Here is a 21863-nt window from a genome sequence, read left to right on the forward strand (position 1 = left end):
GTACCCCTGCGATCAGGGGGTGTACATACCGTACGGTGTGTATGTGAGTGTTGCTTTTTCATACGAATCGCCCTTACCTGACGTGGACCGTACAAATCGCGTCCTCATACCCCGTTCCGGATCGAACTCGTCAGGTCGTACGGCATGTTTACGATTCGTACTGTTCACTGTGAGGGTCTGTGTCATACGGTTTCACCCTTGCAATTCATACGGTTCACGACAATTTGGACGGATTGGCAAGATACGGATCGTACTATGCGATTCGGACAGACGAGATACGGATCGTACTACGCGATTCGGACGGATGTGTACGATTCGTACGGAGAGGGATCTGGATACGATTTGGACAGATGCTTTTATTCCCAAATCGGAATCGGCCCCAACATGTTCATATTCCTTTCCCAGGCTTTTTAGATGCAGGCATCCTTTGGCCCATCTCCCGTTCATAGGCCAAGCTGACTTTGACATTTCTAGCTCCTAGCATTGGCCATCCACTCACACTTTTCCTATTCATCGCGCATGCCACGGGGGAAATTTTTCAAAATTGATTTTTATCAATTCACTTAAACTTCCATTTTCAGACTAAGCTGCACAAGCCTCAATGGGAACTAATGCAAAAATAAACACAACAGAAATTAGATTTAGAATTTTAACCCTTCTGTTTACCTCCACTATTCTAAATTACCCAGTTAGATGTTACCTAGCAAAAGCACACAAATAAGCATCATTTTACTCACCACGAAAGAACTTTAAACATAAGCACAAATACACATGCTTATTTAGTTAAATATATATTATCTCAGCTATACATTAGTGTGACTCTTTTTTTTCATAAGTATAATATTTCTTCAAAACAGCAATTAGTTTTCCCACGTATTTGTGTTGACTTTACGTGCGTTTTGTTGATTAGTTTACATGCTTCACTCTATTAATATCATTATGGTTATGAGAGATTAATTTTACAATGGGTACATAAAAAATGTTGTCTCTTCCCTGTTCCATCAACTCCCCCCTTTGGTGATTTATCACCACACATCATCCCAACTAATTTTTCTTAGAACATGTTTCAGATTCTTTTGTTTAGACTTAAGTATGTCTCACATTTCGTTCTTTTGAATTTGTATACATTTTCTCTTTAAGCTCTTCTAATTCAATTTCTCCCATTTCACGTTCTCTTTGTTTATTCTTTTCTATATTTATTTTTATTTCTCTTTCAGCTTTTCTTTTTCTAATACAGACACACCCTAATCTCAATATTTGCTATCATTATTACTATTGTTACTGGTACTAGTATCTTTCCTACTAATTAACTACTTATTTATTCAAACCATTTCTTTACAGTAGAACAATTCTTACCAAGTTTCTCTAGAACACCATCAACCTCCAGTGGAGTAATTTATTTATGTAATTCAGTAATGTTTCTGATATATCTTTGAATGTTCTGACTTTTGTCAGGTATATATGTACAACAATGTTGCAATATCAAAATTCCACAGATTCCTCCTTCTTTTGCTAATAAAATATCAAGAGCAAGGCTATTTTGCATCACCATAGCTCTTATGGCAACCATTTCAGTATTTACCATTAAAAGTCCTCCGGGATTACTTGTGGATAAACCATCTACTATTGTTGATAACTTTCAAATTATTTTTGCATTAAATGATATACCAACTGCTGGTATAAATACTCCTAAAATGTCACCTACTTTCTCTATAAAACTCGCTCTTCTTCTATGTGTTAATGGCTTACCTATCTCATGAATTCCATTAGTTCCTCTATCTACATGAAAATGTTTAGGAAAACCAGACCCATGTAGCAAGTCCCATACCAATGATCAGGCAATATATATTAAGCTTTGTTTCCACATATGAAATAAAGTCCAGGAAACACAGGATCATTTCCCCCTTTAAATCACCATCCCCCAATAAGTCTATAGATGTTTTTACAATCACTTCATCCCACAAAATAATTATCATACACAGTATTGTCTCAGCGAATACACAGTTTTCTCTGTTGAGGAAAATCTATTCCCAATGCTACATTAGGGTCACTTTTTACATAATTTTCTTCATCAAATTTCAATGGGGGTGTTTTCATTTTACTTGCAGTTGATTTTCTTTGATATACAATTCTCCTATCTTCTGCCATTTCTAAAAATGCCTTCTCCTCCTTTTCTAATTTACATGTTAGATTCTTTCTGAAAGCATACTCTATAGTCAATTCACTAGTTTCTAAGAAAAATTCACCTAAAACAGTAGCAGATTTCACTTTCTTCATTCCATGTATTACAGGAACTTTAGAAAAAATGTCATCCACATCAGAATAATAGTATTCTAATGTACCTGTTTTGTAAAACAAACTAGCTATTACACTACAAGTCATTCCATACGTCAAAGGAAGGTGATGATATATTACTCCTTCTGACACAGATGCAGGTAACTGCATACAAACGTACCAGTCACGGGTGTCCATCGTTGCAACATATTCTTTTAATAATCTGGCAAAAACATTCTTTGAAAAATCATTAATAGATCTATCTTTCTGAAGCTCATTTTTATCTCCAAGTTTTACATCACTTTTTAAATCATGTATCTTTTCACTCCTGGTGTGACCTTGTTCTCCGACTCGGTGATGAGCACCGTTGAGCGGAGGGCGGACAGGCAAGAGTCACACACTTCTGGTTTTCGAGCGGTTAGCGCTTTAGCTTCCACAAGTGCGAGGGACATAAAGACAGGAAGGAGCAGCGGGCGCTCGTGGTAAAGGCATAGACAGTGGCAGAGTCTCCCCTTTCTGCTTGAGGAACCAGCTAGCGCTGCTGCAACACAAAAGACTGCATGAATTGGTAGAATTATTGTGCTAATTTTAAACAGGACATATTTTTATATCGCAATCACTTCTGCAATATTGTAATTTTATTTACTTACACGCACTGATACTGAGTCTGGGCTCAATTGCCAGCCTGCACACCTCGTTCCGACTCGGTCATTAGCACTGTTGAGCGGAGGGCGGACAGGCAAGAGCCAGACACACTTCCGGTTTTCGAGCGGTTAGCGCTTTAGCTTCCTCAAGTGCGAGTGACATAAATACAGGAAGGTGCAGTGGGCGCTCGCGGTAAAGGCATAGACGGTGGCAGAGTCTCCCCTTTCCGCTTGAGGAACCAGCTAGCGCTGCTGCAACGCAAAAGACTGCATGAATCGGTAGAATTATTGTGCTAATTTTAAACAGGACATATTTTTAATTCGCAATCACTTCTGCAATATTGTAATTTTATTTACTTACACGCACTGATACTCCCAAGGAGTCTGGGCTCAATTGCCAGCCTGCACACCTCGTTTCGACTCGGTGAATAGCACCGTTGAGCGGAGGGCGGACAGGCAAGAGCCAGACACACTTCCGGTTTTCGAGCGGTTAGCGCTCTAGCTTCCACAAGTGCGAGGGACATATAGCCCTCCCTCTACTCTGAGCACGCAGCGGTCGCGCGCAGGGGATCACGTAAGGGATCGCCTAAGAGGAGCCAAAGAGTAGCCCGTCTGCGCCCGTCCGTGCCAGGACGGGGCTAGGGGCCATGGGCTCTGATCCTCGAAGATCCTCTACAAACACAAAGGCGCCTATATTAAGGTACTCCAGCAATGTTTTAAAACACTTATGTCCTGCCCCTCTTAATGGATGTAATAGAGACTCCTGGCCATGCCCAGAGGGTCCATTGTCTTGCATAAGTTGTCAGATTCAGGCATCCTATATCGTCCCAACTGATAGGGTTAAGCCATTAAAACCTCGGCCAGAATGCGGCCTGAAGAGCTTTTTATTGAATGTGCGTACTTTGCCCAAGCATCATTTGGAATTGTGGGACCTTGTGTTCTCCTTACAGCCTGATATATGCTTCTTAACTGAGTCCAGGATGAAACCCCATACTGTTCCCGCAATAACATTGGGGGTTCCCTTAGGCTATAAATTTTTACATTTTGACCGGCCTAACAAAACCGGGGGTGGATTAGCCATCCTACACAAGGAAGAGTTGAAGGTCGTCATACTGGAGCAATTCCACAGTGTATCCATGGAAACTATGATTTTTAAAATAAGCTCTGATGCTAAAACCTTTTGGAAAGGAGCCCTAGTGTATCGCCCTCCTGGACCCATATCGGGCTTTACCCTATCCCTGGTGGAAGCACTAGTACCACATTTTAAACAAAAGAAAATGTTATCCTCTTGGGTGACTTTAATGTTCATGTTGATATCCCTTCACACATTCTTAGCTGATCTTTCCACTTTAGGCCTTGAAATGTATAGCAAGGGCCCTACTCATAAAGGAGGTCACACTTTGGACATACTCTTCTCCAACTGCCCCGATATACGATTCTATCCTGCTACCTAAATAGGCTAGTCTGACCACTATTTAGTGGAATTTTTCTTATTGGGTATCTCTAAACCCTCTCATAAGCCAACGCTCCCATCCATCTGGAGACAACAGTGGCATAAAATAACAATAGAAGAGCTAGAGAGGGTATGAAAGAGACCAATCTTCACTGAGATAGATAACGCGGATTCGGCTTTCTCCAAACTTATTAACTCCCTCACAATGGCAGTAGACACTCTAGCACCGCTAAAACTGCATAAACAGCATCCCACCTCTAAGCAAGAAATATGGTACACCGAAGCACTTAGAGTAGAGAAACAGGGATGTAGAAAGATAGAGAAGAAGTGGAGAAAAACCCAAACAGAGGAGAATAAAAGAGCACATCGAGTCTCAATCGAATTATTATTAAAATATAAGTCTGGCTAGAAAAAACAGTCTTATCCAGCAACTTGATGAAGCAGGCAATTCCTCTAAAGAGCTTTACAAGATACTACAGACCTTTGCAAAACCGATGGCCTGTGAAAGCTCGGATGATTTTTCACAGCCCCTCTGTGACGACATCTCCCTGTTTTTTGAGAACAAAATAAACACGATCTATGATAAAATCATGATCGCCTCCAGTAACATGAACAGCTCTCCTAGTCCACCTAAATCACCCATACTTGGGGACCATTCATTTACCACCTTTCCATCTATTAACGATACTGATTTTTTCAATCTTATCAGTCACATAAAATCTGGGTCCCCGTATGATTTTTTACCCGCCAAAATGATCGCCCCCTTGAGTACTTTGCTTGGACCTGAGGTCACATTTGTATTAAATCTTTCACTCAAGGAAGGGCAGGTACCTACGGAATGGAAGAGAGCGGTGGTGAACCCTATTCGTAAGAACACGACATACACATGGACGGATCTCTCCAACCTCCGACCCATCTCCCTCTTGCCATACTGTAGCAAGATGGCCGAGAAGCATGTGAACACCTGTCTGTCAAAATACATCGAGACAGCGGGAGGTCTGGACCCCTCGCAATCAGGGTTCAGACCCAATCACAGCACCGAATCTGCACTCCTCTCAGTGACCTATACGATCAGGATGGCACTAGATGGAGTGGGCTCAATGATTCTGGTGCTGTTAGATTTGTCCGCGGCCTTCGACACGGTGTCACATGAGATTCTTCTCGGCTGCCTGCGGGAGGTGGGCATAGGGGGTGTGCCACTGTCCTGGGTAGAGAGTTTTCCCACAGGCCGCTCACAAAGTGTCAGATTGGGCTCCCTTCAATCCATCTCTTGGGAGCTCACCAAGGGAGTGCCACAAGGCTCATGTCTAAGCCCTACACTATTTAATGTGTATGTGGCACCCTTGGTTGGCATTGTGAGAGAATATGGGTTCACCCCAGTGTCCTACGCTGATGACACTCAGCTTCTGATCCCTTTCCAGTCCCTTACTCCAGCAATAAGGAAATCTTTTGCGGATGGTATGAGGACGGTTTCTAACTGGATGGCTGCAAACTGCCTTCAATGCAATGTAGGCAAAACAGAGGTGATGTTATTCGGAGAGGCCCCGCTTCTGTGGTCCCCAGAATGGTGGCCTCTAGATCTCGGGCCAGTGCCAAGTCCAAAACAGACCGTTAAAAACCTCGGAGTACGCCTAGATCAGGCACTGGTGCTTAAAGAACATGCCAATCAAGTTGCTGGTCTATGTTTCCACACCATCGGACTTCTGCGACGTGTTTTTCCACTCTTGCCTGACTATCATCACAAGACTCTGGTCCAGATGTTGGTGATCAGTAGACTGGACTACTGCAATGGCCTGCTCATCTCGGCCAATGAGGAACAACTTAATCGTCTGCAAGTAGTCCAGAACACCGCAGCAAGACTGGTACTCAATGCCCAGCCTAGAACCCCTTCCCGCCCGCTTCTGGATAGCCTTCATTGGCTGCCGGTTCGGCAGCGGGTTAAATACAAAATCTGCTATACCATACACAAATGCCTCTTTGGCACTGGCCCTAAATACCTAACAGACAAGTTTGTCCCTTACAGTCCTGGACGTTCCCTGCGTTCAAGCAACCAGCAACTGCTTCAGGTCCCCAGGATTAAGAGGGTAAGACAGGGAGGGCGTGCCCTCTCCTACAAAGGGCCCATTCTTTGGAACTCACTTCCACTTGCCCTAAAGACCAACTTAAATTTTCAATCCTTTAGGAAGGTCCTTAAAACACATCTATACTCAACATCATAGTTCGCTGGTAGTTCTACTATTCAGTTATCAGTCCGGCATCTGCACCTATGCGCAAGCGCAGAGATACCGCTATGGGGGTCGATTCCTGCGCTATATAAGAAAATAAATAAATAAATAAATATAATAAATTCGGATGAAATGGATTAAGTAGTGCTAAAACGAGCCATATAAGCATTAATAAACCTGTGCAGATTAACCACATTCTACACCGTTTACGCAAAACACCACATCTAGATCTTTTAGTATCATTTACAGGCATTTTGTTTCAATAAGTACCCTTCAAATTGTTTTTTCTTTATAAAGTCTCTTTTGCTTCTTTGCACATGAAAAGTATGTGTCCTTTAAAATCCTTTGGTTGATTATGTCTCTTTTCTTTTATTTCATTGACTTTTCTCTCAATTTGTCATCCTTGATTTCCCATATGAAGACAGTTCACTTCCAATTCCCTATATCACTCACCAGAGTCACTTTGGATCTCTTGACTGCTTTCAACTTCTTCTATATCAGGCAATGCTATGTAGATCCATGCAGGTGATTTATATTTCTGATGTGGTTTCCTCACTCTTTTTGGTATTTGCAAAATGTCTTTATTTCCTTCATTTTGACCCTCTTGACTTGTTATTTCATTCATGTGTTCCTTTTGATCTTTATTCCCATTCATCAGTTTGAACTTTAGTCCTTTAATTTCTGTAGGCCATTTATCTCCTTTTCTTGGCTTTTTAATCACAGGCTCTATTATTTCACGTTCAACTTTCCAATCTCTTTTTCTGGTACTTTTTATCAGAGCTGTTTCTCCTTCACTTTCATCAAACTCAGTTTCAGACCTTTTTTCACTTCCTCCTATTTTGAACTTTATGATTTCTGGTTCAACCACTGAATCCTGTTTGTCTTTCGTTAATTCAGTTATTTTACAGGGAACTTCTCCATAACTGGTACTTGGAATCTCATCCTGTGAGTTACTTCCTTTTCCCACGTTTCAAGATCAATGTTCCTTTTTCTCTGAATTCTCTGTTTGATTTGTAGATTTCTCACTTTCACCAGTTTTATCTTGTTCTTCTTCAGTGTCCAAACTGGTTTTTGTTACTTTCAGATGTCGACTTTCAGGTCGATCTTCAAGATCTGGAATTCAGTTATTTCAGTCTCTGCTTCTGATGCTGAACTTGTATCTGATATCTCCAGGTGTAGCCTCACAGGTCGAGCTTTCTGATCTGGAGTTTTGTTTGCATCATCCTCTGTGTCAGAGTCTGAACTAGTATCCGCCTCTTCCAAACGCTTATTTTCAGGTTCTGGTACTCTGATGGTGTGGCTAGCGTGCACCCACCTTCTCACACCTGCTCATTTTACTGCAGTGGTGCTCCCCAGAATCATTTGACATGGTTTGTCCCAACGTGGAACCAGGCAATTTCTCCTTCTGTGCACCTTTATTCGGACCCAGTCTCCAGGACTCAGATCACGAGCTGGATATTTTTTCTGAGTACACGCATCAGTTCCAACCTGGTAAAACACAGAAGTTACGATGTCAGACAAACCCTTGCAGTAATCCAGTATCCAGTATGATATCATCATTTATAGATAGCAGTTTGTTGACAGGTACATAGGCTTGTCTCATTATTCGTCCCATCAGTATCTCATGAGGAATCAAACCTGTTTTTCTGTCTGGTATGCGTCTTAAGGTCATTAGAAAAAGTGGCATAGCATCAGGCCAATTAAGTCCTGTGGCCAAACACATTTTTCCAAGTCGGTTTTTGATTGTTTCATTTACTTGTTCGACTACCCCAGAGCCTCTGGTCTGTAAGCACAATGTAGTTTTTGCTGAATATCCAGTGTGTCACATATCAATTGTATAAGTTCATTTTGGAAGTGACTTCCTCTGTCTGTTTCAATTGTTACTGGAAATCCGAATCTTGGGATGACTTCTCTTAAATGGAGTTTTGCTACAGTCACTCCGTTGTTTCTCCTGGTTGGAAAAGACTTTACCCATCATGAAAACAAACAAATTATCACAATGAAATATCTTAATCGATTACATGTGCGTGGTCAAACCACCACTGCATTAACCTTCTACTCCCTCTTGCTAGACGCAATGCTCGACCCCCCATTGACTGGACATAGGTTCACACTTGGTCAAAAATCGAAAGCCCAACACTAGCAAGCACTCTCAGAGACCACCCTGTGAGGATGCCGGAGACAGCTAATATTGATGTTTGGACCAAAGCCATTTCCAGCCGGCTCCTTTTTGCCATCAATAAACTAGCCCCATTTAAAAAAATAAAAGCTGGTAACAAAGGCAAGGGCACACCATGGTTCATGGAAGAGCTCAAGGCTGCAAAACATTCACTTCGACACCACGAACAACAGTGGCATAAAGACTATGAGCGACAGGCCCTGGTAGAGTATAGAGTTAAAGTAGCTACTTACAAAAAGGAGCTCCTCAGCAGGAAATCTGAATGTTATGAAAACAGGATGTTAGCAGCAACCAACAAAAAAAGAAACATTTAAAGTCCTGAAAGAACTAAGCTAAAAACAGTCACTAGTGGCACATCCAACCAAGAGCCGTGCAACCAATTATTATCTTATTTCTCAAATAAAATACAGGACAATCGGACTGAGATTAATATTTCCCCAGTGAGGCTATCCCTCAATGAAGAGGAGAAAACCCAGGGAAAGAGGGTAGAAGTGCTCTCTCCCTTCCAAACTCTCACAAACTCACCATTTCTGATGGGAGATCCTGCTGATGTCATATACCCTCTTTGGGACCAAAAGTTGTCCGTAATCATGGACAACTCCAAATCCATATTGACTATCAGTCACTACAGTGATTCGGACATCTTTTCCCAATTTGCATGCTTGAATCAAAGCAATCAGCTCGGCCACTTGGGCAGAACGTATTCCTTTCAAACAAGATGCTTCCATGATAGTTGCCACTGTGCATACAGCATATGCAGCACTCAAAGTTCCATCATCTGTTCTCAAACATGAACCATCCACAAACAGCACAAAATCTGACTCCTCCAAGGATTCATCTTTAATATCAGGTCTTGGCTTTGTACAATACTCAAGCACATCCAAACATTTGTGATCAATATCATTTTTGACTCCCACATCCAAAGCATCAGGCAACAAGGTGGAAGGATTCACATTGACATATCATGCCACTGTCACATTGTATGCACCCAGAATAATTTTTTCATACCTAGTCAGATGAATATTTGTCATGTATCTCGTCTTGGTTCTAGTGAGGAGTATTTCAACTGACTGTGGCACATAAACCTTTACTGGGTACCCCATCACAATACCTTCACCTTGTTCCAGACTTAATCTGATTGCAGCTACAGCTTTCAGACATCCCGTTAATGCTCGTGCTACTGGAGCTAAAACTGCTGAGAAATATGCGATGGGTCTTCACATTCTTCCATGCCTTTGAATCAGAACTGACAATGCACACCCTTCTATCTCACTGCAGAACAGTTCAAATTTGTTTTCATAATCAGGCATGCCTAGCGCTGGTGCTTCGTATAAGCTGTTTTTCAATTGTTCAAATGTCTCCATTTCCTTTTCATTCAACACTATAGGATCTTTCACATCTCCTTTAGTCAATCTTTGTAAAGGCTTTGCAATTAATGAAAATTCACGTATCCATTGTCGCCAGTAACCAACCATACCCAAAAACATTCTCTCTTGCTTCTGTGTCTTTGGTGGATTCATTCCTCTGATAATCTTGATTCTTTCTGAGGTCACCTTTCTCACCCCTTTTCCAATCTTATGACCTACATTTTGCATTTCCTGGTTACAAAACTGTAATTTTAATGGAGACACTATATGTCCTCCCTCTGCCAAATGATTCAACAATGCAATAGTATCAGAAATTCAAGCTTCTTTGGCCTTTGATGCCACTAGTAGGTCATCAATATGTTGAACCAATACAGATTTTTCTGGCATATTCAGAAATTCTAATGATTTCTTCAGTATCTGATTAATGATGGAAGGATTTTCAGTATACCCTTGAGGAATTCAGCACCTCGCAAAAATGCGCTCGCCAAACCTGAATGCAAATATTGGCTGGCTGTCAGTGTGCAGTGGAACTGTGAAGAACGCATTACACAAATCAATGACAGTGTACCATTCTACATCATGTGGAATTTGATAGAGTATCATTGCTGGATTTGGTACAATTGGACAACATGGAAAAACTGTTTTGTTTCTCTTAAATCCTGCACTATCATAAAAGTGCCGTTGGCTGTTTCAGTCCCATAATTGGTGAATTGCATGGACTGCTCATTATCTCTTTCAGGATTCCTTGTTCAATCATTTTATTAATTACTGGAGTTACTCCTTAAATTATTTCTGGTGTTAGTTTATATTGTGGGACATTTGGGTATATGGCATCTTCTTTTACAGTGATTTTCACTGGACTCACTCCTTTCATTAGACCTATTTCTTCTCCTGTGAAGTCCCACACCTCTTTTTAACTGTTTCTTTTAATTCATGGCAGCATTTTCTGAAGCCCTCTTACTAAAAGTCTTGAGAGCAGCATATGCGCACTGGCTCTTCAAGACCTAAAAATATGAATTAAAAGTTAAAGTTGAAACGTGAAATGTGTTGTAGTACACTGAATTTGTGTTTTTGTTTTGCGAATTCACACCACGTTTATGAATTCTGAAAATATATGTAAAGAGTATATATGTTTAAAAATAATATGTTTCACTATTGGGTTATAAGGTAGCTTCAAGAAGAGCTGTTGTGTTCGGAATTACTTTGGTGCAGCTACGTGTAAGTCCAGATGCATAGCTTTAGGTTGTTGAGAAACACTCTGTTCTCTTCATCTGTGAAGTGAACTCCATCACATATGCAGAGGTCATGCATGTTAAAACATAGATTGTTGTTATAGTTAGGGCCCATGTTTTGGTCTCTGCAGGAAGTAGAATTAGCTTTATTAACATGCTTCTTAGCAATGTTAATGTGTGGACAGAATTCAATCAATCAATCATATCATTTGTAAAGCGCACTTCTCACCCGTGAGGGTCTCAAGGCGCTGGGGTGGGGAATGCTTCTACTGCTCGAAAAGCCAGGTCTTGAGGAGTTTTCAGAAGGACAGCAGGTTTTGGGTCTGCCGTAGGTGGATGGGGAGGGTGTTCCTGGTCTTGGCGGCGAGGTGGGAGAACGATCTACCGCCATAGGTCACTCTTCGGAAGCGGGGGACTATGGCGAGGGTGAGGTCAGCGGAGTCAAGCTGGTGGCTGGGGGGTGTAGAAGCTGAGTCGTCTGTTGAGGTACGTTGGTCCGGTGTTGTGGAGTGCCTTGTGTGCGTGGGTGAGGAGCTTGAAGGTTATCCTCTTGTTGACCGGGAGCTAGTGCAGGTCTCTCAGGTGAAGTGTGATGTCGAGGATCAGACGTGCATAGGCATTCTGGATGTGTTGGAGCCGTCTCAGGAGTTTGGCCAAGGCTACTGCATAGAGGGCTTTTCCGTAGTCCAACCTGCTGCTGACGAGGGCCTGGGTGACCGCTCTTCTCATTTCAGTGGGGATCTATTTGTATATCCTGCGGAGCATGCAGAGGGTGTTGAAGCAGGAGGAGGAGACAGCGTTGACCTGTTTAGTCATGGAGAGGGTGGAGTCGAGAATGGCCCATAGGTTGCGTGCGTGGTCGGTGGGTGTTGGGACGGTTCCCAGTGCCGTCGGCCACCAGGAGTCGTCCCAGGCCGAAGTGGTGGATCTGAGGATGAGGACCTTAGTCTTGTCCGAGTTCAGCTTCAGTCGGCTGTTCCTCATCCATTCAGCAACGGCCTTCATTCCTTTGTGAAGGTTGGTTTTGGCGGTGCGGGGGTCCTTGCTGAGGGAGAGGATCAGCTGGGTGTCATCTGCGTAGGAGATGATGTTGAGGTCCTGCCGACAGGCGACGTGGGCTAGCGCGAGCGGTGGTATGTAGATGTTAAACAGATTTGGGCTGAGGGATGACCCCTGGGATACGCCGCAAATGATCTCGGTGGCTTCGGAGCGGAAGGGGGGAAGGTGGACGCTTTTGTTCTGCCGGATTGGAAGAAGGTGGTCCAGTCCAGGGCCTTCTCTTGGATCCCGGCGTTGTGGAGGCGTGTTCCTAGTGTGTGGTGGCAGACTGTGTTAAAGGCGGCTGAAAGGTCCAGGAGGATGAGGGCCGCCGTTTCTCCGTTGTCCAGCAGGGTTTTGATGTCATTGGTGGCGGCGATGAGGGCAGTCTTGGTGCTGTGGTTGCTACTGAACCCGGACTGGGAATGGTACAGGATGTTGTCCTCCTCGAGGTAGCGGGTCAGTTGTTCATTGACAGTCTTCTTGATGAGCTTTGCCGGGAACGGGAGCAGGGAGATGGGCCGGAAGTTCTTGAGGTCCTTGGGGTCTGCCTTGGGTTTCTTGAGTAAGGCGGTGATTTTGGCATGCTTTCAGCTCTCCAGGAAGGTTGCTGTTTTGAAGGAGGTGTTGATGACTTTCCGGAGACAGGATGCGATGGCTGTGCTGGCTTTGTTGAAGATGTGGTGTGGGCATGGGTCTGACGGAGATCCGGAGTGGATGGTGTTCATGATCTTGATGGTGTCGTCGTCGTTGATGTTGGTCCAGGAGAGCATTTTTGTTACAAAAGGGAACCCAAGGAAGCAATATGCTAGGGACCTTAGAGAATTATATCTTTATACAGGACAATGGTCCCTAGGCAGGAGGAGTTTTAAAAGATAAATATAGACTAAATAGGCACTATATTCATTGTCCAGCCGGACAATTTTTTTTTCTGATAAACAATTTATACAAAAAATCTAGTGTGACAACAGGAGGACACCAGCTGATGTCCAACTAACACACCTAGGAAGGGGACAAACAAGTAATATTGGAGGCAATTTAGACAGTCTGTGTAGTACAATTCACAGTCAGACAATATTAATTGCACACTATTGCTAGCATCAAACAGCACAATTCATACACATATAGTGTGACAAGGTCGATGATGTTTCGAACCTATAACTTATTCAAGGTTCATCTTCAAGACATCAAGATCCGGGGGGTCCAGGGGGTCTGTAAATGAGGGTGCCTCTGAGGGTGGTGTTGAGGTCGGTGTGGATCTGGAAGTGCAGGTGTTCGGCTGTGCTGAGGGTGTCATTTAAGTATGGGCGAAATTTGCGAATTCGCATTCCGCGAATTTGCGCGAAATAGAATTCCCAATCCGCAAAATCCACAAATTTGTGCGAATTTGCGGATTTTTGTTTTTTTGTGTGTTCGCGGGTTTTTTTGCGTGTTCGCGGGGCTTTTTGCATGTTTGCGGGCCGCTTGCATAGCGAAGTTACCCATGGGGTCGTGTATGGGCACAGCATCCTCTGGCTCACCACTGCCACCCTCTGGTTCATCACTGCCACCCTCTGGTTCACCACTGCCACCCTCTGGTTCACTCCTGCCACCCTCTGGCTCACCCCTGCCACCCTCTGGTTCACCACTGCCACCCTCTGGTTCAGCACTGCCACTCTCTGGTTCACCCCTGCCACACTCTGGTTCACCACTGCCACCCTCTGGTTCATGACTGCCCCCCTCTGGTTCAGCAGAGCACCTCTGTTTCACCACTGCCACCCTCTCGTTAACCACTGTCACCCTCTGGTTCAGCACTGCCACCCTCTGGTTCACCACTGCCACCCTCTGGTTCACCCCTCCCAACCTCTGGTTCACAACTGCCACCCTCTGGTTCATCACAGCACACTCTGGTTCACCCCTGCCACCCTCTGGTTCAGCACTGTCACCCTCTCGTTCACCACTGCCACCCTCTGGTTCACGACTGCCACCCTCTGGTTCATCACAGCACCTCTGGTTCACCACTGCCACCCTCTGGTTCACCACTGTCACCCTCTGGTTCAGCACTGCCACCCTCTGGTTCACCACTGCTATTCTCTGGTTCACCACTACCACCCTCTGGTTCACCCATGCCACCCTCTGGTTCACCACTGCCACCCTCTGGTTCACCCCTGCCATATTCTGGTTCATCACTGCCACCCTCTTGTTCACCCCTGCCACCCTCTGGTTCACCCCTGCCACCCTCTAGTTCAGCACTGCCACCCTCTGGTTCAGCACTGTCACCCTCTGGTTCACTCCTGACACCCTCTGGTTCATCACTGTCACCCTCTGGTTCATCACTGCCACCCTCTGGTTCACCACTGCCACCCTCTACTGAGACCTTTTGTGATGCAGCGGCAGCACAAAAGATGCGCCATGGTGCTGGGTATTAACAACGTGACGCATCTGAGAGATGCGTCACGTTGTAAAGACCTGCGCCATCAGGAGGCGTTCCGGCGCAGGGGAGTGCGTTCCTGCGCAGGAACGCCTCCTAAAAGTGGCTGAGTGAAATCTACAAGATTTCACTCAGTCACTTTTAGGCCAATGCTGTGTCAAAACCCTGCGCCTGCTTGAAGCAGGCGCAAGGCTTGATTCAGCATTGGGGAGATAGGGCCCCCCAGAGCATTGTTGGAGCTGCGTCGCAAGCGTGACACAGCTCCAGCAATGTGCTGTTTTTATGGCACAGATGCGTGAAGCATCTGTGCCGTTTTTGCGACATGGTACGCCGCATTGTAAATGCGGCGCACCGTGGGTGGCGGAGCTGTGGCGCACAATAACTGGTGCATTCCTAGGGATGCGCCAGTTATTGCAAATCTGTCCCTATACATTTAGCCAACGAGGGAGCACTTACTGATTAGACAGTAGAAAGTACTCCAGTTGAGTAGAGGTATTGCACAAAAAGGTGGCATCTTCGTGGACAAACAAGCAGGGCGGGATTCATTCTGCCCCCTGTTAGACTTGTTTTTTGTGCCCTTCTGCCCCCTGTTAGACTCGTTTTTCCCTTGTTTTTCTGCCTTTCTGTCCCCTGTTAGACTCGTTTTTTGTGCCCTTGTGCCCTCTGTTAGACTCATTTTTCCCTTGTTTTTCTGCCCTTCTGTCCTGTGTTAGACTCATTTTTTGTGTCCTTCTGCCCTCTGTTATTCCCTTGTTTTTGTGCCCTTTTGTCCTCTATTAGACTCGTTTTTTGTGCCCTTCTGCCCTCTGTTAGACTCGTTTTTGTGCCTTTCTGCCCGTTAGTCTCGTTTTTTGTGCCCTTCTGCCCTTTGTTAGACTCGTTTTTCCCTTGTTTTTCTGCCCTTCTGTCCTCTGTTAGACTGGTTTTTTGTGCCCTATTGCCCTCTGTTAGACTCGTTTTTCCCTTGTTTTTCTGCCCTTCTGCCCTTTGTTAGACTGCTTATTCTGCCTTTCTTCCCTCTGCATCACCACATCATCACTCAGCGCTACCCCAGCATCACTCAGCACCACCACATTATCACTTAGCACCACCACATTATCACTCAGCACCGCCACAGCACCACTCAGCACCACCACAGCATCACTCAGCACCACCACAGCATCATTCAGGACCACCACAGCACCACTCAGGAACACCACAGCACCACTCAGTGCCACCACAGCATCACTCAGCACCACCACAGCATCACTCAGCACCACCACATTATCACTTAGCACCACAACAGCACCACTCAGCACCACCACAGCATCACTCAGCACCACCACAGCATCACTCAGCACCACCACAGCACCACTCAGCACCACCACAGCACCATTCAGCGCCACCACATTATCACTCAGCACCACCACAGCATCACTCAGCACCACCACAGCATCACTCAGCACCACAACATTATCACTCAGCAACACCTCAGCACCACTCAGCACCATCACAGCATCACTCAGCACCACCACAGCATCACTCAGCACCACCAGAGCATCATTCAGCACCACCACAGCACCACTCAGTACCTCCACAGCACCACTCAGCACCACCCCAGCATCACTCAGCACCATCCCAGTATCACTCAGCACCACCACAGCACCACTCAGCATCACCACAGCACCACTCAGCACCACCACAGCACCACTCAGCGCCGCCCCAGCATCAATCTGCGCAACCATTCAACAACAATTGGTTCGAATATGTTCTCTCAATGTTTCAAACTTTATTACAAATGTTCACTTCTGTTCTTGGATTTTCGTCACAATAAAATACACTGAACATAATCTTCACAAAAGTTATTTACAAAAGTTTAAGCTATTGCCATTATAAATTAAAATCACTTTTATTTAAGTATTAGTTATTTAAAAAAATTAAAAGCCATTGTAATTTGTAATATCAATACAGTTAAGTCACGTAAATACAAAACATGTTGCATTACAAATGCTATAGGTGTCACATTTGCAAAAGTTATAACTATTGGCACTGTAAATGACAAAGCTATTAATTTAGCTATTTTCAAAACCAACACATAAATAAAAAAAATTGTCATTTACAAGACCAATAGCTCAAACTTTTCCTAATGAGAGACCTATTGCATTGCAAATGCTTGTTTTTATATCTGTCACTGCTTCCTGTTGAGGTTTAATTTTCGTGACAGGAGCCTCATTGCCTACTTGTAACTATTCTCTGACCCTGCTTCAAGGGTCAGAGCAGGGTCAGAGAATAGTTGCAAGTAGGCTACTTGCACTATAATCGACATTCCACCGCGCTTGGCGGGTCCCTGGTTTCCCCCGGTCTCTTGCAGGTTTGGGCGCCATATTGGGGGTAGTTTTTCTGGACGCCTGGCGGCGCCAGTTATGCTAGCAGACCAGGTGTCGCAAGGACACGCTGGAATGCATATAAGGGGGCATTATAGGCAGGCTCCTTCCTTTCATCTTACAGCTACCTGACTCGCAAGACTGCTTTGCAGCGCTTAGTAGGAATAACGAGGCAGCATTTTTAAACATATCCCGTTTTGATATTTTATTTAATTTATGTTCGTTGTACCTTGTTTTTAGGCAGAGCGCCTCTTCCTCACTTGCGCTATAAGGGTAAGAGTAGGTGCCCTGACTGTGGTTGGTTGCCACAGAAAAATCGGGCTCCCGTGTTAAATAGGGAGGTAGACAACATCAAGCATCTCTGTTTGCTTTTAAATACCAGATCTCTCAGCCGGCATGCTCTGGATATTTATGATCTTCTGGTAACAGAAAATCCTCTGTGCCTGATGCTGACTGAGACGTGGCTAGGGGAGCTTTCCAACCCCAATATTGCTGCAGCTATCCCCCCCGATTATAATATTTTTAGGCAAGATAGACTGAAAGGGCAAGGGGGGGGGGGGGTGTGGCACTTGTGGTAAATAAACGAGCCACCTGTACCACTGTTCCCATTGATGTCATCACGGGATGCGGATCCCTCGCTTTCTCCATCGTATTAACTCCGCACCAATCTTTTAAAGGACTCTTGTCTATAGTCCCCTGGGGCGGACAGGCACCTTTTTTGACGAGCTCCAGTCGATAGTTTCGACACTGGTGCTCAGATCTGAGCACTGCATATTGGCAGGCTATTTTAATATCCATATGGATGATGAAACGGATGCATATACGATTAAAATGATGGATGTGACGGCTCCTCTTAGCCTTTCCCCATATCACCGTGGACCGACGCATAAAAAGGGCCATATCCTGGATCTGGTCTTCTCGACGACCTCTATAGAGATGTCAGTACCCCTACAGGTGCTATGGTCAGATCACAGGCTGGTCAAGTACTATGTGTCGGAGGCAAGAAAACCATCTATTGCTCCTCCTTGGCAATTTTGCCTAGGATCGAGGGCTTTCCATCGGGTGACTCCAGAACTGCTGGCCCAGGCCTGTCTGGCTCACCCTTGCCTCTTGAAAGGGGATCTAGAAAGGGATGCAGAGTTGTTGCAACAGTGGCTCACGGAGAGGCTAGATGATCTTGCCGCAGTGAGGCCTCCTCGCAATACTGAAAAACGGGTGTCCGCCCCCTGGTTTACCGAAGCACTGGTGGCCTCACGACGGCAGTGCAAAGTGGCTGAGAGAGCGTGGCATTCGCAATATGATCCCGCGGCAAAACGTGCCTATAGAGCCTCTGTCAAAGCATACCATCGCGACATTCTCTTTGAGAAAAGAGGCTATTTTTCAAGGAAAATTGAGACTGCCTCTAATTCATGTAAGGAGGTATTTGCCATCGCGAGGGTATTTATGGCCCCTCGTGCTCCATCGACTCAGGTACCCCCCACGGAGGCATGGGTGAGTGCCCTTGCCAATTTCTTCACCTCCAAGATCAAGTTGATCCAGGACTCTTTTCCCTTGAAGGGGCCCGAAGTCTCTCACTAGTCAGAGGGTGTCTCTGTTTTAACAGCTTGTGCAGACCCGGTTCTAGCAGACTTTCCACCACTTTCAGTTTCCTCATCCTTGGACCTGATGGCCAGCCTTAAATCAGGATCACCTCTTGACGCATGCCCTGCCAAGTTCTTGGCTAAAATGGCTGAAGTCATTAATCCCATCGTGAATCCTATTCTGAACCGCTCTCTCAGTGAGGGTGTTGTCCCTCAGGCCTGGAAGCAGGTGATGATCATCCCTTTGCTTAAAAAGCCTGGCCTGGATTCGGAGGTGTTGGCTAATTACAGGCCTATTTCGCTTCTGCCTGCCTATGCCAAGATCCTTGAGAAGCACGCACACAAGGTGCTCTCCGATTTTTTGGAATCCCATGATTTACTGCACTCCACTCAATCCGGCTTCCGCACTAACCTAAGCACCGAAACAGCACTTCTAGAAGTTTCGGAAACAATTAAGGAGGTGCTGGACTCAGGAGGCAAAGCGATGCTTGTGATGCTCGATCTGTCGGCGGCCTTCGACACCGTCCCCCACGAGAGTCTCCTCGCCAGACTTTATGAGATCGGTCTGAGGGGGACGGTGTTTAGCTGGTTTCGTTCATTCTTGGCCGGCCGCCGACAAATGGTCTGGGCCTCCTCTAGCTCCGCCGAGATGCCGTCACTGGGTGTCGGAGTCCCTTAGGGCTCAGTGTTGAGCCCGACTCTTTTTAACATCTTTATGACCCCTTTGGCGGCACTAGCGGAGTCTTTCGGGGCCCAGATCGTTTCCTATGCCGATGACACCCAGCTCCTTTTTACTTGCGGGAAAGGAGCGGATTTTGATGGAGAGAGTATCCGGGGTTGCCTTGGGGCTGTTTTTAATTGGTTCCAGCTCAACAGCCTCAAGTGCAACTCGGATAAATCGGAGGTACTTTTCTTCGGCTGCAGATCGGACCCAGACTGGCAGGAATGGTGGCCTGAGAATATGTTTCCTCCTGCAGGCGCCTCCCAGTTAGCCAAGAACCTGGGAATTAAGATCGACAATGGCCAGGTTCTTGGTCATACCGGCACCTGCTTCGGGCTTCTCCGGATGCTCCGCAAGTTTCTTCCTATATTACCGGAGGAACATAGGAAGATAACGGTTCAGGCTATAATCGGTTCGAGAATGGACTACTCGAATATCCTCTACCTCGGCCTGCCGGAGTATCTGCTGCAAAGACTGCAGGTGGTCCAGAACTCAGCAGCACGGGCCATTTTTGGATTACCCGGCCGTGCTAGAACCTCAGGCCTCCTGCAGTCTCTTCATTGGCTCCCTATCCGGAAGCGGATAGTCTTCAAAGCCCTGACCTTGGCCCATAAAGCTTTACATGCTTCAGGAGCAAAGTACCTTCAAAAAAGGCTAGCTTTTTACCATCCTGCAAGGTCCCTGAGATTGGGGTCTTTGTTTCTTGCCGTGGTCCCTCGTAAAAAAAGGCCACGTATAGGAGGTCGATCTTTCAGACTGTTATCTCCGCAACTTTAGAATACTCTGCCAGTGTCACTGCGTAGTACCTCCAATCTACTGGCGTTCAGGAAGGGCCTTAAAACCTGGCTTTTTACTTTGTAGATATCAGCCTTCACCGCTAGTTAGGGATCTCCCCACTTTTCTGTTTTTTTCTTTATGTTGTGATACAGGTGTGCAATAAAGCGCCGGGACACTCTTTGAGTAGCTGTGCGCTATACAAGACAAAAATAACATAACAAAATAACATAACATAACTTACAGGCTTACAGCAGCAGGTGCCCAAGTTGAAGTTAATTTCTTTGTAACCCTTTTGTAAAAGGTTACAAAAAATTTGCTTCAACTTTTGCACCTGCTGCTGTAACCCTGTAAGTGCTTGGCTGAAAATTCGTCCCCGCTGATTCGCAGATTTTACCGCGATTTAGCGAGATTCGCGGATCGCAAAATCGCTGAAAATCCGCAAATTCCGCAAGCGGAACGAATTTTCAGCCCATGCTTAGTGTCGTTGTTGTTGGTCGTGGCTCTCAGAGAGTTCCTGTGGACGATGGCGATTCCTCCTCCTACTCGGTTGGTGTGGTCCCTGCGGATGATCTTGTAGCCTTCTGGGACAGCTATGGCTATGTCGGGTGCTGAGGCGGGGTACAGCCAGGTCTCCGTCAGGAAGGCAACGTCTGGGGAGGTTGAGTCGAGTATGTCCCAGAGTTCAACAGCGGGTTGATTTGACCACTTCCAATTCTGTCATTGGCATATGTTAGAGTATACAAAGATGGTGTAAGGGAAAAGCAACATCACTTGTGCAAAGGTTTCCTTCATTAGGACTTCCAATCCTACCCCAGTAAATTTGCCTAGGTCATTGTCACCACAGTGCACAAACGTGAGGTCAGGGGGTTGGAGATGAAAAAAGGTTTTAACCAAAGGCATCAATTGATGGCACTTTAATCCTCTCTGCGGACACCATTTAATGTCTAATTTTGCAAACCTATATCTTTGTCAAAACCTTTGTGTTTAGCTATTTTTGCCCCAGAAAACATAGCTGTGTCCTACAATACATACTATAAGCATTTTGAAGGGATGTGTGGAAGGAATCAAAAGACGTCTGTAGTTGAGTAAGTCAGTTAGTACAATGAGAGGTGTCTAAAATGGTGGAGAAGATGCTGCCTTATAAAAAGCAGATAAATGATTGGTTGTTCATAAGCATTGTGTACTCAAAAATAGGATGCATGTTACTCCTGAAGAACAAGCATGCATCTGATTGGTTATAGAAAAATGTTTTAATATTTTGCAAAATTCAACCACACCTTCTATTTGCATTTGTAAGCTAGGGTGATGAATTTGAAAATATGGTGAACTTGTGACCTGCTGGTACAGTTGAATGTTGCAGAAACTGTTACTATGGAAACTAGGATTAAGCAGAATGGGGGAAGGGTTGAAAGTTAACTGTTGTTTTAAAATATGAAGTGGTAAGTTATATATATGTGATATGCTTCTAAAGAAAGTTCTCCCAAATCACTACTATGTTGACAAAGGGTGTGTTCTTGAAAAATAATATTAATAATTTTGGAAATAGGTTTTTGAACTTCTGTAAGTGTTCGCAACTCCATCATGACAGTATACTGTGGCA

The sequence above is a fragment of the Lissotriton vulgaris genome, chromosome 4_1, assembly GCF_964263255.1.
Source record: "Lissotriton vulgaris chromosome 4_1, aLisVul1.2, whole genome shotgun sequence".
NCBI classification, from domain to species: Eukaryota; Metazoa; Chordata; class Amphibia; order Caudata; family Salamandridae; genus Lissotriton; species Lissotriton vulgaris.